The sequence below is a fragment of the Dipodomys spectabilis genome, unplaced genomic scaffold, assembly GCF_019054845.1.
Source record: "Dipodomys spectabilis isolate Male_0828 unplaced genomic scaffold, ASM1905484v1 ptg000045l, whole genome shotgun sequence".
Lineage (NCBI taxonomy): Eukaryota > Metazoa > Chordata > Mammalia > Rodentia > Heteromyidae > Dipodomys > Dipodomys spectabilis.
The window spans coordinates 9,497,283-9,511,310 of NW_024870722.1; positions in this window are offsets into that span (position 1 = coordinate 9,497,283).

Below are 14,028 nucleotides of genomic sequence, written 5' to 3' on the forward strand. Positions count from 1 at the left end.
TGACTGGACAGGTTTTGAAATATGATCCTCAGATCTCTACCACCTGAGTAGCTAGGACACCCAGTGAAAACTTTATTTTAATATCAAGTATTTATCTTTATATGTCAAATAATGTTTATTAAACACTGTAAAGATAGATACCAATGGCTCATGATTGTAATCCTCACTACTCAGGAGGATTAGATCTAAAGATTGAGGTTCAAAGCCAGCCCTGGCAGAAAAGTCTGTAAGACTCTTACCTCCAATTAACTACAAAAAAGCTGAAAGTGGAGCTGTCGCTCAAGCCTTGAGCACAAAAGCTCAGTTACTAGGCCCAGAATTCAGGCCCTAGGACCAAGAAAAACAATAACAACAACAAACCTGTGAAGTCTAACACAAATTGACACAATTTCAACAACTAAGAATTTATAAGACAGACTTTCTATGAAAGTATTCAATCAGACTTTTGGGACAGAATCAAATTGTATTAAAACATTAAAAAGTATGCTTGAAGGCAGAGAATATTTGTATATCCCTATAATTCTGAATACTCACAAGGTAAAGATTGAGATAATGGCACTGAGATTAGACTAGGCAAGAAGTTAGGGAGACCCTATAATGAAAAATAAGATGTCAGTGATCTTGGCACACACTTGCTACCCCTGCTATTCAGGAAGCCTAAATAGGAGGATCATGGTCCAGTCTGGATGGAGCAAAATCTCAACACCCTATCTATTCTCTAACTAAAGCAAGAGAGACGAGGTAAATAACACATGTGTTAAGAGTGCCTACTTAGCAAGTACAGTGCCCTTAGTTCAAAGCCAAGTGTTGCCAACAACAACAAAAACATACATATTCAAACATACATTCATTCATACATATTTTGCACATAATTTAGAAACTAATATTTCCTTTTGGGGGGAACACTTCAATTACTAAAGTATATATCCTCACTAGAATAAAGGTCAAGTTGATGGTGAGTTATCTGAAAACTTGATGACAATATTGTTCTTTACAATTAAGAAATTTGACATCCATACAGAACTCAGTGTTCCAAAATGATAATTCCACATAAGCCTGCTAGGGTTTCTTGACATCTTGGACTAGATGATTCTTTGCAGTTCTGACTAGCTGTATTGTAGGATGTTTATCTTGCTACCACCAGATGACAATGTCTTCTGCCCACTAAAGTAATTAAAAATGTCTCTAAACATTGTCAAATGTCCCCTAGAAACAGTTAAGTGGATAGATGGGAGGGTACTTGTGACAGTTGAGACTTACCTTCTCAATCTTTCCTCCATCCTAAATGATTTTGAGATGCATTTCATATTACAAAATTAACTCATATTTGGAATTAGTTTCATTAAAGATGCTGACAATTCTCATTGCAAGGAAACCAGTGTATGCTTGTTTAATATTTTGTAATCTTGTTTAATCCAAATATTTTGACTATAGATCTCTATTTTAGTGATAGCTATTTGAGATTTCTCTGCTTTCCTGTTGTAAAACATGGACAATCCTAGTAACACTGACTGATTTCACAAGTACCAAATTTGCTTGGAAGAAACACTCTTATTCTTCTCAGTTCCTATTAAATGTCTGATGCACTTCAGTACCTAAGTTTCTTTGATTTACCTAATGATAATAGTGACAACATTATATATAAGGAAGTCTTTCGCTCATAATAGTCTACAAAGTTAGTTGGAAAGCTTTAAACATTTCCTTTTTGAAAAATAGATTTATATTATATTTGTTTAGGAGACAATAGATGAGTCTTCAGATAATGAACTGGGGTTCCTAAGGCTTTACAACTGGAATCTGGAGAAGAAAACCTAATTCTCATTCTGAGTGCACTCTCTGGACTGCCTCTTCACTTTCAGTGTGCCTATTGTGGAAGTATCCAGCTCAGTACACTGACACCCCTTTTCCTTGATAACTAGATGTTCAATTAGGATAAGATAGGTCTCCACAACCTTATCTACAGGTGATTAGCTTCTACTCAGCTTAAACCCATCCTATGAATGTTTGGCCTCAATGACTAACTCATTGACAGGCACATTATCCAGACCTGAACTCCTCAATGGAGCCACTCTTTTATTGGGGGATGGGAGTGGGGGTTCAGTTGGGGGGCTTGCATTCAGGGCCCAGGTGCTGTCCCTGAGCTCTTTAACTCAAGGCTATTGTAGTGCTCTACCACTTTGAGCCACAGCTCCACATCTGGTTTTCTGGTGTTAATTTGAGATAAGAGTCTCATGGACTTTCTTGCTCAGGCTGGATTTGAATTGCAATTCTCAGATCTTAGCCTCCTGAATAGCTGGGATTACAGTCATGACCCACTAATGGCTGTGTGGATCACTCTTTGAAGAGTCTACACTTCCCTTAAGTTGATTCACTCAGAGGCTTAGAACTTCAGCATAATAGTTGGGGCAAAGAAATCACTTTCATCAAGTTAAGAACAGATGTGAGGCCTACAACTCTGGAATTTTAGCAGCTTAGAAAACAAAGACACGAAGGAGTATAGAATTAAGAAATTCCAGAGACAGAGACACAGGGTCCCAAACCAATTGCTTAATTTCATATCTAGCACTTGATGTTTTCAGACATGGAATAATGTAGCTCCTTTATTGTGTTGCCCATTTTGGGGTGTCGATTACTTTCAATTGCAATAGAAATCATTTTTCACAATATTCCTTAAGTGGAAATCATAAGGAATACATTATTTGACATAGTAGCTATCACAATAGGAAATAAGATATTAGATATAAGATGGTTTGTAAATGTTAAGTTGCCATGTATTAATATTGCAAATCTTCCTCAGTTCAACTGTTGTTAATCACAAATTCCAAGACAGAATGAAAGCAAATTTCTGGTGATATGGTTAGATATGATTAGTATGGTAGTTCTAAAGGAATGTTATAGACAACCAGCCAAATACTAGAGATTAGGTATATCTGGATTGAATGGCATGGGTGTAGTTTCCTAAAAGAAGATAAGCCAGAGTGAACAAAGAATTTAGCATAAAGGTATTTAGGAGACCCTCTAAAATGCTAAGGAAAGTTAGATATATTTTTGAAAAATAAATGAATGCTTCTGCTTAATTATTTAATTTGCTGTGAAGCAGTTGGAATCAAAGAAATGAGGAAAATCAATCCAAATATTTTTTTTCCTACTTGATCCAAAGGTAGATTCTTAGAAGAACTGTTTCTCTTTCCATTCCATGTCTGAGGTCTGTTTCATGTAAGAGACGCCTTCTTTCATTATTTCTGCAGCTAATCATTATTCTAATTTGGCTAGCTTTTATTCTTTGAAGTCCAGGCAAGTTTATAGGATTAGATAACAAAGAATGCTTCTTCAAAGACTGTCATGCTGGATCACTATGAAATGCCCAGGGTGTCGCTGACAGATTCCCAGGGAGAGTTACTAACCCTCATATGAGAGGAGCTAGGAAAATCCAGCTACCAGTGGCTCCTACTCGAGACAATAAAAGTGAATTCTGAATCAATCTGCTTGCATCTTTATGGTCTTAGGCAGTAGATTTTTGTTTACAAGGAAAGAAAATGAAAAACTGAAATAAACAGAACAAGGAGCAATCCCTAGAGCAACCTTCAAATAAAGTTTTAAAGACAAAGGTATTCTTGCATGCATGATCCTTCCAGAGACTTCCACAGAAATAATCTTAAGTTTGTACTGTACACCACCCTGCTGTGGTAACAACGTGACTGGAATATTCTCCATATGCTTGTTTTTAATGCCCTTGAAATAAACCTTACCTTTTACTTTATGTTTTTTTTCCTCTACTTAATTGCTCTACTTACTCATAGTTTCTGTTACCTCATAACTTTGGCAAAGCCTACCCTCAACTTTCCAGGATGATTTCTACCACATTTTGGTTACTGTTCCTAATTGACTCATTCTCTTAGAATTTCCTTGTTTCAGTGTTAAGAGGAGTTCACCTGCTTGGCTCTTTTATTTTTTTTCCCTGTAAATCCACATCAGTTTCTTCTTCACCTTTGGGACTAGCTGCCTTTGATTCTAATGTGTTGCTTCTTGGTCTGAGTGGGGTGGCTACAGAGGTGTAAAGCTATGCAATAAGCTTTTTGGTTAGGTATGTATCTTAGACAAACAAAGTGCATGACAACTTGACTGATAGTGTTTAGCTCTTGCTAATCAGTAGGCAAATACAACCTACATCCCATCTCCATGATTTCCAAGTTGCCCCAGCCAACACATTCCATCCATCACGTGCAATGCAAATATACTGACACTTTATAAATAGGATGCTGTTCATCTTGTGTCAACTCCATCTGTTGCCTTCAGGGGCAATGTCAAAAGGTCACATCAAGCTAGATGATCATGGAATCAGTTGAGTAATGATCAAGGCCATTGGTCTGAAGTTATACTGTCTAGATATGAATCTGAACTCTTTCCTCAATATCTGGACCATGTCTTTTAATTTCTTTATTGCTTACTAGTCTAGTTTTAGATGTGGGCATTCTCTTTAAGTACCTTATAAGATTTGGGGGAAAGTTAAGTATATCTATGCATCCAAAATAATTATAGATGGAAAGGTGTAATAACTTCACTCCACAATGTGTCATGTTGAACATGAGGAAAGCACAACAAACTTATGGAACCTTGGTTTTATACACTATGAGAACCTTCAGTGTATAGAATCAAAGACACAGGAGAAACTAATTTTGTGCTTTGGTTGAATGAAGCAGGGATAGTAGTGAAGATATAGAATTGAAGATACGTGATGATCAACATGATAATGGGCAATAGAGAAAGCCAGCAAGGCATGATTAGATTCTTCTGGATTTTTCTGTCCCAGTACTTCTTCCTTTTACTTGGGTCAGGACTTCTCTGGAGTAGGGGTTTATCTTATGACCTACTGCCAAACAAATTCAGATAATTTTTTATAGCCAGTTGGTATACAAAATGACAGAGAAAGTTGGCAACAGTAGTTTTTTTTTTTTTTTTAAGTTTTTATGGTTGGCTTTGGAAAAGAGGAATTCTATTTTCTATGTCTTGCCTTGATGTGAAGAGTAAAAGTTGTAGGTAATGTTGTAGGTAAAAGACAAGAGGGCAGAATGAAAATCAGAGAGAAATTTTGTTCTTAAGATTGCTTCTAAGACCTGCTCATCTTGAGTTTGAACCATGCCAAAATATGGTTCTAAATACCACCTCTAAGTCCCAATAGGTACTTGTCACAGTGTCAACTATTACCATAACATCATTGGAAACTTTGATTTTATTTGCCATCTCTCCACAATCTATAAATTATCACCAAATAATAGGAGACAGCACCTAGAACTATCACAACAGTTCACCTTTATAAAAGAAGATACTTTACTTCTCAATCCCAGAGGCATAGGCCATTAGTTTGTTCTGGTCCTGAACATTTTTCATTTTCTAGAATTCTTCACTGACCTTGAAACATGCTCCATGGCTGATAATGTAAGGCCATTTGCTATTGGATAGGGAGATTATTTAGCAAGGTGAGTAACTCCATTGTTCTTGTTTGCATCCCAGTTCTTACGTAGTGAAGAGTATCTTGGTATTTCCATTTCCCCAAAGATTATTCACCATAACTTTATCATTTGCATCACAGGACACAAAAAGATCATTATTTCATTCTAGAAGCAAAACCACTTCAATGGTTTTGGTTACTCTTGACCACATAGTAAGACCCCATTGCTTTGCCACAAATGATATGAACTCCCATAACCACAATCCTTGTCAAGTGACAGTAACAGAAAAAAACAGCACTCTCATACAGGTTTCCGCAGATAACAGTGAAATCCCCAGGTCAGCCTGGCTACAAAAATCCTCCTTACTTAACACAGGAAAACGCAATGAAATTGGTTCAGAACTTTGACGTCATCTATTTGTCCTGTTACAAAATGTTGTCACGATTCAATGAAGTTCTGAGGGTTCCTAATTGATAGAAGACAGGATTCTGCCTCCTTTATATTTTCATAAAGTATTGAAAGCACATGCAGAAAACAATTTGCTATTTCCTAGATTTACAATTCCTACTTAGAGTCACATTCATTCTCAGTGCATTCATGATACCTGTAATCCTAACTACATGGGAGGTGGAGACCAAAGGATGAGGATTCAAGGCTAGTTTATACAAAGTTTGGACCCTATCTGAAAGTATAAAATGATGGAGCTGTTGCTCATATGGTAGAACATCTGTAACATCTGTAACATCAGGAAGACCCTGAGTACAAAAGACTCTGAATACCACACACACAAAAAACGATTTTAAGCGTAGCAAACATTGCATAAAAACAAGTAATGTAGTTACATTCAGCCTGAATTGACTTAAACTCCCTAGTTCCCCTCCAAGACTGAAGGCACCAAGGAAAGAGACAGTTTTTCAAGATTCTAGAAACAGCCTTGCAGTCAGATCACTATGGGATGGAACTGTACTCCTAAGTGAGGAGTAGTCACCAGTAATGATTGAAGTGGCCTCTCCCTAAGAAGAGCAATAATCTCAGCTTGAGAAGATTATTGCCCTCTCAAACAGTGTCTTGCAGAACCAGAAGGTAGACAATGACCAGCTGGAACAACTTGACCGAACCACTTTAAATTTCCTCCTGTGGCTCTGTTTCTTTGTTCCTTTTCTGTATAACCTAAACATTTGTTGTTATTTCCTCAAAGAGAGAGCTGAGGATGCTTGTATCACCAGAATGACTGTACTAGATAAATTCCTTCCCACCTGTACCATTACCTTTTCCATTCAGTTTCTGAATGGATCTGTTCTGGTAAGAATCCTCAAAGTCAGAAACTGAAATACAGATAGTGGATACTGGAGCTAAGAAATGGTATCTCAACCTCTTAGTAGAAACAAGGGACTTTCTGAGAACTTTGAAGTAATAGAGGACATTCTTAGGATTGCAGAGGTGTCATGAGTTGCTGAGCTCCAGGAAATCTTGTTTTCCCTAGATAACTGGGTCCTGATTGTCCCTTATCCTTCCCTCTGGCTTTGTTTCTTTTTTTAGACTTAAGTATCCTCATCTACTTTGCTCTACCTATGTATAATGCTTTTGTTAGTTTTAATTTCTCACACTGGTTATGTGGTTTTTGCCTTTAAAAGCTTTGTGCAAGAGACATTCTGAGCTGTAGGTCTTTGAGACAGGACTCCACCCGCAACTGTGGACTTTCTAATAAAGACTTCCGCAACTCAACCTCTCAAAATATTGCTTCTCTGTTTTCTTGTGACTGAATTTTGATTCAACACTAACTCTTGGTTTAGGACTACAGTAACAAGCAGAAGTAAGCATTTTTTTAATTTTTATTTTTAAACTGTATTACTATCAGAGACAGATGAAAATGAAAATGAAAATACTGCATATTTTGTTCTATACATCTGGCCCTGAGTCAGACAAAAAGAGAAAGCCAGATTTTCTTATTCTAGCTTGTACTAGATGACTCAATGAAAATGCCAAAAAATGCCCAAAACTCAAAGACACACCTAGTGAATTAAAGATATTATGTAAGCATGAAATACTAATGCTTTTTGTTCATTTATCAAGGGCATTTTTATAGAAAATTGATGTCATTAACCATACTCAACAACAATTTAATCATATTAAATAGATTAAAGGAAATTAATGCTAGATACATTCAATCCGTGTTAAGAACTCCCATTATGAGTATACAGTTGCAATGAGTTTCTCAGTCTCTCTGCTGAGTTGACTCTGATATGATTCTTTTTCATCCTCACATAATAATGAAAAAAAAATCCCACCTCCTGCAGAGATTGAGACGTACAGATCTCCCTGCCTTGCTAAGATTCTTGCTCAAAAGAAAGGTCATGAAAGCTGCATACTGATCACATTCTAAACCTTTATGCCCAGGCCCCAGTGGTAGCCTAGATTAATGAGACTGGTAAACTCTGATTTACCCTTTAAGACAGTGAGAGAAAAACTCCCCATGGTGATCATTTAAGGCTAACCTGAGAGGTCACCACCTAGCAGCTATCCTTATAAATGGCTATTGTTCCATATGCCCAGTGGATCACAATACTCAATGACAAATATACAATCCTTTTTTCTTACCTTTTTCATGGGTTCCAAGAGGCCATAATCAAAGGTCAAAATTTTCAACATGAAGTGATATGTCAGAAGTTACTAGAATGTTACATTTTTCAAGATTATTTGTGTGTGTGTGTGTGTGTGTGTGTGTGTGTGTGTGTATGTGTGTGTGTGTTCTGGAGATTGAATGCAGGGCCATGCAAACATACTAAGCATTTGCTCTGTCATTGAGCCACAAACCAATCCAGTGATAATTGTTTTTTATTCATACTTTCCAGTGATTCATTTATTTTAGTCCAGTATCTTTATCTACTCTTTTGACTACCTTTATCTGCTTAATTATTTGTATCTATTCTCACTTAAAGGCTTTCCTTGGTTAGCTTGTGAATACTGCCATTATATCAAAACCTGCAATATAAAAAATATATTTCTATTAACTTTATTAGGTAAAAAGTACATTGCATTTAATTCCAACTCATTTTTTACAGACAGAAAAATATTTCATTTGCAAAATTGTACACAAATAATGACCAACATTTTGGAAATAAGTGAATTATGTACACAAACTACAATGCATTGAAGGTTTATTTTAATCAATGGAGGAAGAGAGAAAGTCCTCTTAGTGCATGGTGGATAGTTGAGGAAGAATGTATGTTGCTGTAGAAGGTGGTTTTGCTCTTCCCTATCATTTTCTTCACCAAGTCTTCCACCTCTTTGGCCCAATTGTTATGTTTCACTCCTACTATGCTTAGAAACATTTTTTTCCTTTTTAAAAATAATTTATATATATGTATATATGTAACAGTGGGACCCATCAGCTGCACTGGACATTGATCAAAACAAACTAAGCAATTCAGTGGCAGCAATGGGAGGGAGGAATGAGAGGGAAAGAAGGAACAGCTGACACTAAGCAAAAGGAAAGAAATGTACATATAACCCAATGTGGAAGAAATAGCTGCATTGTCAAAGCTCATAGAATTAATAAACTTTATAGAACATGATAAAGACAGTCTTCTCCATGAAGGTTAGAATGTGTTTGTGACTTTAAGTATCACTATCTCACAAGACTATGAAATTTGTGAAATTTATTTAATCACTTAATCACAATAAAAAACTTTAAAAATAAACAACAGAAATGAACAAGTATTAGAGAGACTGTGGAGAACTTTGAACCCTTATACATTGCTGGTGGTAATACAAAATTGTGTAATTATGGAAAACTGTGCTGGCTCCTAAAAAATTAAAAATAGAATTACCACATCAATATACATCAGAATATATTCCCAAAAGAATTTGAATGCACAGAATAGAACATACAAAATTTTATTCATTGAGAAAACCTATAACAGTAACATTTATAAATTACAGATATTTAAACCTGAGAAAATTGTAGACTAAGAGGCAAACATTGTCTCTTGATCTGGCCTTGTGTCCAAAGGTATTTCAAGCCAACCATGTGATTAAGGCCCATTTAAACATCCTATATGATTGAAATTTATTTCACAAATTGTCTTCAAACTAGAAACTATTTACTAATCTGTCTTCATCAGAAGCTATTTTTAATTAAAATTCAGTAAAACAAATTGTACATATTTAAGGTATATACCATCATGTCTCTCTGATAATTATATACTTAATATATAAATACATACAACATTAAATGATTATTACAGTTAACATATCCTCTCTCCTTATATACCTTATATAGTTATCACTAGGGTATATGGTGAAAACAATTGAAATTTAATGTATTAGCAAATTTCCAGAGAGCAATGGTGTTGTGTTGATTATCATCATTATGCTATGTATTAGATTCTAGAATTACTTGCCTATATCATTGTGCTGTATATTAGATTCTAGAATTACTTGTCTATACATAAAATGAAGATTTTTTTACAAATATCTCAAGATATTTATTCTTAAATCATATTTATTTTATCATATTTTTAGACAAATCCATCTTACTACTAAATATAAAAGGAGAGAGTAATCGTATGAAATAGTAGAGCAGGTATTTAAGTTCTATTTGGAGAAAAAGTTTTAACTAAGTAGTCTTTATTTGAGATCTCTATTTGATAAGTGGTATTAGAAATATTTCCAACAGTATAGGTCATAATTTTGCCCTACAATGCCACTAGGGAAAGAAAATAGTATATCTCTATGCCCCATAGCAACTGTGAGAAAAAGCTATCTATGAGCAAGACTGAGAAGTGTTTGTGGGGTGAAGTAACAGTAAAAGATTTAAAGATGATTTTAAAAATTATTCACAACTTTTGATCTAATAATTATACTTCAAAGACATTATAAATATAATTACAAACTGAAGTACATATAAGACTATTGCAGTGTCAGACTGGAGGAAGATGGTGGAGTAGAATCTGGAGGCCAAACAAGCTCTCCCATAGAAAGCAGTTTTAGTGTTCCAGTGAACAGTCCTAGGCTAGAGAATCACCCAAGTGTGCCATCACAATACAGAGAGTTTGGCCAGAGAGGGAAAATCCAGGCAGCTTGGTCAAGGAGACAGATCTGAGCACTTACCAGTAGGCTGCCATACCAACAGAGGAAGTCCAGAACAAAGGTGCCAGACACAGCATGGGAGTAGACTGACAAAGAGCAGAAATATTCATCTTGTTGATCACCGACCAAGGACGGCCTGGGAACCAATAGTCTGGCATGAGTAGAACTCTGACAACATTACTCCTTCTCACAGAGCTGTAGTGGGAAGGCAGCTTCTCCCCCACCACCAGAGAAGATCTCCATCTTTGATACTGACAAAGTCATGGTGGAGCAGCTAGCTCCAACTCAGGCCTTGGAAGGAAACAATTGGAGTCCTTAGCAGGTCACAAGAACCTGCCCTGACCTGCCAGGCTCAGCTCCACCCAAGGGAAAGTCAGCCCACCCAGGCCTCTAGAAAACCCAGCCCCCAGAGGAGTGACTTTCTTCACTGGGTAAACAGAGCCAGAGGCTGCCCCTCCCTACAGCTGCCTAGAAAAACAATTGAAATTCAGTAAACATAAACCCTGAGAATAGCTCCAGGCTGGGCTCTTTGAGTGTCTCAGGAGCTAGCCTCACCAGGAAAAGCTACTTATTGCTGAAAGGCCTCAACCCTACCCAGAACCTAGCCTCATTACAGCATCTCCAAACTAGAGGAAACGGTCATCTTCTTTTGTGATACTCAAAGCAGATCTCCCTCCCACTGAAGTAGCCTTGGAGGACAATCACAAAGTCCTGGGTAAGACAGAGCTCTCTGCCTGCTCAAACAAACCGACTTAAGAAACCAATCAAGCCACAGGAAAACCAAACACCACAAGCAGACCAGAGACTCCACCAAGAGACTGGTTATGGACACAGGGGAGATACAAGATCTTCCACCCCCCCAAAAAAAAAAAATTCAAAGGATTCTGTTTTCTACCTAATTTTTATTATTTTTTAACTTTTTTTCTTTTTTTATGTTTCATAATTTTTATTTTAGGAGTGTAAGTGTGTGTGTGTGCTGTTTTTTCTTAAATCTCTTTTGACATTTTGGTCCTCTTTTTTCTTTTTCTTTTTTCTTCTTTTTCTTTCTTTTTTTGCGTGACTTAATTGTTATTCTGCTCATCCCTAGATATATACCTGTCATTGATTATTAGACCTTATCCCTCATTATGTACATACTTAATCCAGAAACTTATTACTCAATTTACACCCTCCTAGGCTTACCATCTTTAATAGTACTATTATTTCTTTATACCGATATAATGTTTAAGTATTCCAATTTTAAGAATTTTTATTTTTTATTTTTTATTTTTATCTTTCTCCTCCTCTCATCCTGTCCTTTAATTCTATTAGTATTATTTCTTTATACTTACATAATTTCTAAGTGTTTCTTTTTTTTTAATTTAAATTTTTGTTTTTCCAATTTTTCTTGGTTTTTTATCTCTCTCCTATCATTCTATCCTATCCATTTCACTCTCTGAAATTAGGACTTGGTTAAATTCACTCTCCTTTTACCTCTCCACACCCCTCTAATCCTATTTTTCCCCACAATTCTTCCTAAACCTAATAATTTCTGGTTTGCTGAATCCCTCTTGGATGTTCTTAACCCAATAATCCACAGTTGTTTGATGTTGAGTAGATTGTATCTGTTGAACTAGATTGTATCTGAAGCCATTTTGACTGGACAACTACAGGACAGGACTCTGGTTGATGCTTGCCTTAATATAGTGTTCTAGCACAAAATTGGTGTTACTTTCATACCAAATAGGCAGAAGAAGCTGGAGAAACCCAAGAAAAATGACAAGTCCAGGTATCTCAGATCCCACTCAGAATAATCAGGTGACAGAACAGTCAATGAATAATCCAGAGGAGAGTTCCCAAAAAGCTCTACAAACACTATTGGTAAACATGGTGAATGAAAAGATTGAAAACTTGCAAAGGACTCAGTGCAAGCATGATAGGGAGTGAGACAAGGCAAACCAAAGATTAATACAGGAATTTCACGAGCATGTTGAGGCTAACCAAAAGTTACTACAGGGATCCATGAGTGTGAGGAAGCAGGGAGCAGTTGAAGTTGAAGAGGTTGCAAAGAAATAAAATGAAATTGTAAACTAAAATAAAAAACCTAGAAACTGTACGCAAATATCTTGATAGTAGTTCTGTCTAACTCTAAAAGGACTTTTCGATCTGGTGCTTCTTTTTTTTTTATTTATTTTTTTATTTTATTTTATTTTTTTTGTGAACATACTGTACAGAGGGGTTGCAATTACATGGACAGGATAATGCATACATTTCTTATCAAGCATTGCAGCCTCCTCCTTTGTTTACCCTTCACATCCCTTCCCAGCCTCCCCCCTCACTCCCCTACCCAATCCTCCCCCCGCCCCTCCCCCCCATACCAACGTTGTAAAGGTCGTTTTTGACATGACAACTTGTACTTCTCATTGTTGCAACAGGTCCACCTGTATCCTTAAATGACTTCTTTTTCCCCATCTCCTCCACAAGTTATACTGACATCAAATATAGTGAAAGCAGGGGTTATACTGTGGGAGAAGGACATACAAAGCAACAAAGAAATAATCTTATAAATGCGTTAGAAACAAATGCATGAAAGAAAAAAACATTAAAATACATATCTAAGGGTTCATTTTCCTAACATCACATTATCTGACCTTTTCTGCTTGACTCATACATATACTAGATATTGCAAATAAGGGAAAACATGGGACCTATGTTTCTTTGGGCCTGGCTTACTTCACTTAATATAATTTTTTCCAAGTTTTTCCATTTCCTAACAAATGGGCAATGTCATTCTTTCTGATGGAGGCATAGAGTTCCATTGTGTATATATACCACATTTTCTTGATCCATTCATCTACTGAGGGGCATCTGGGTTGGTTCCATATTTTAGTTATGGTAAATAATGCTGCAATAAACATAGTTGTGCTGGTAGCTTTAGTGTGGTCTTGTTTGTAAACATTTGGGTAAATGCCCAAAAGTGGGATTGCTGGGTCATAGGGCAGCTCTATGTGAAGTCTTTTGAGGAACCTCCATACTGCTTTCCAAAGTGGTTGAACAAGTTTACATTCCCGCCAACAGTGAAGTAAGGTTCCCTTCTGTCCACATCCCCTCCAGCATCTGTTGTTAGAGTTCCTAATTTTTGCCATTCTAACTGGGGTGAGGTGGTATCTCAATGTTGTTTTGATTTGCATTTCTTTTATGGCTAGGGATGTTGAGCATTTCTTCATGTGTCTATTGGCCATCCTTCTTTCTTCTTCAGAGACGTTTCTCTTTAAGTCTTTCACCCACTTATTTATTGGGCAGTTGTTTCTTTGAGGATTTGTTGTTGGGGGATTTAATTTTTTGAGTTCCAAGTATATTTTAGATATGAGACCCTTGTCCGTTGTATGGCTAGTGAATATCTTCTCCCAATCCGTGGGCTTTTTATTGATCTTGCTAGCTATGTCCTTTGCCATGCAGAAGCTCTGCAACTTCATGCAATCCCATTTGTCCAACCTGTCTTTGATTT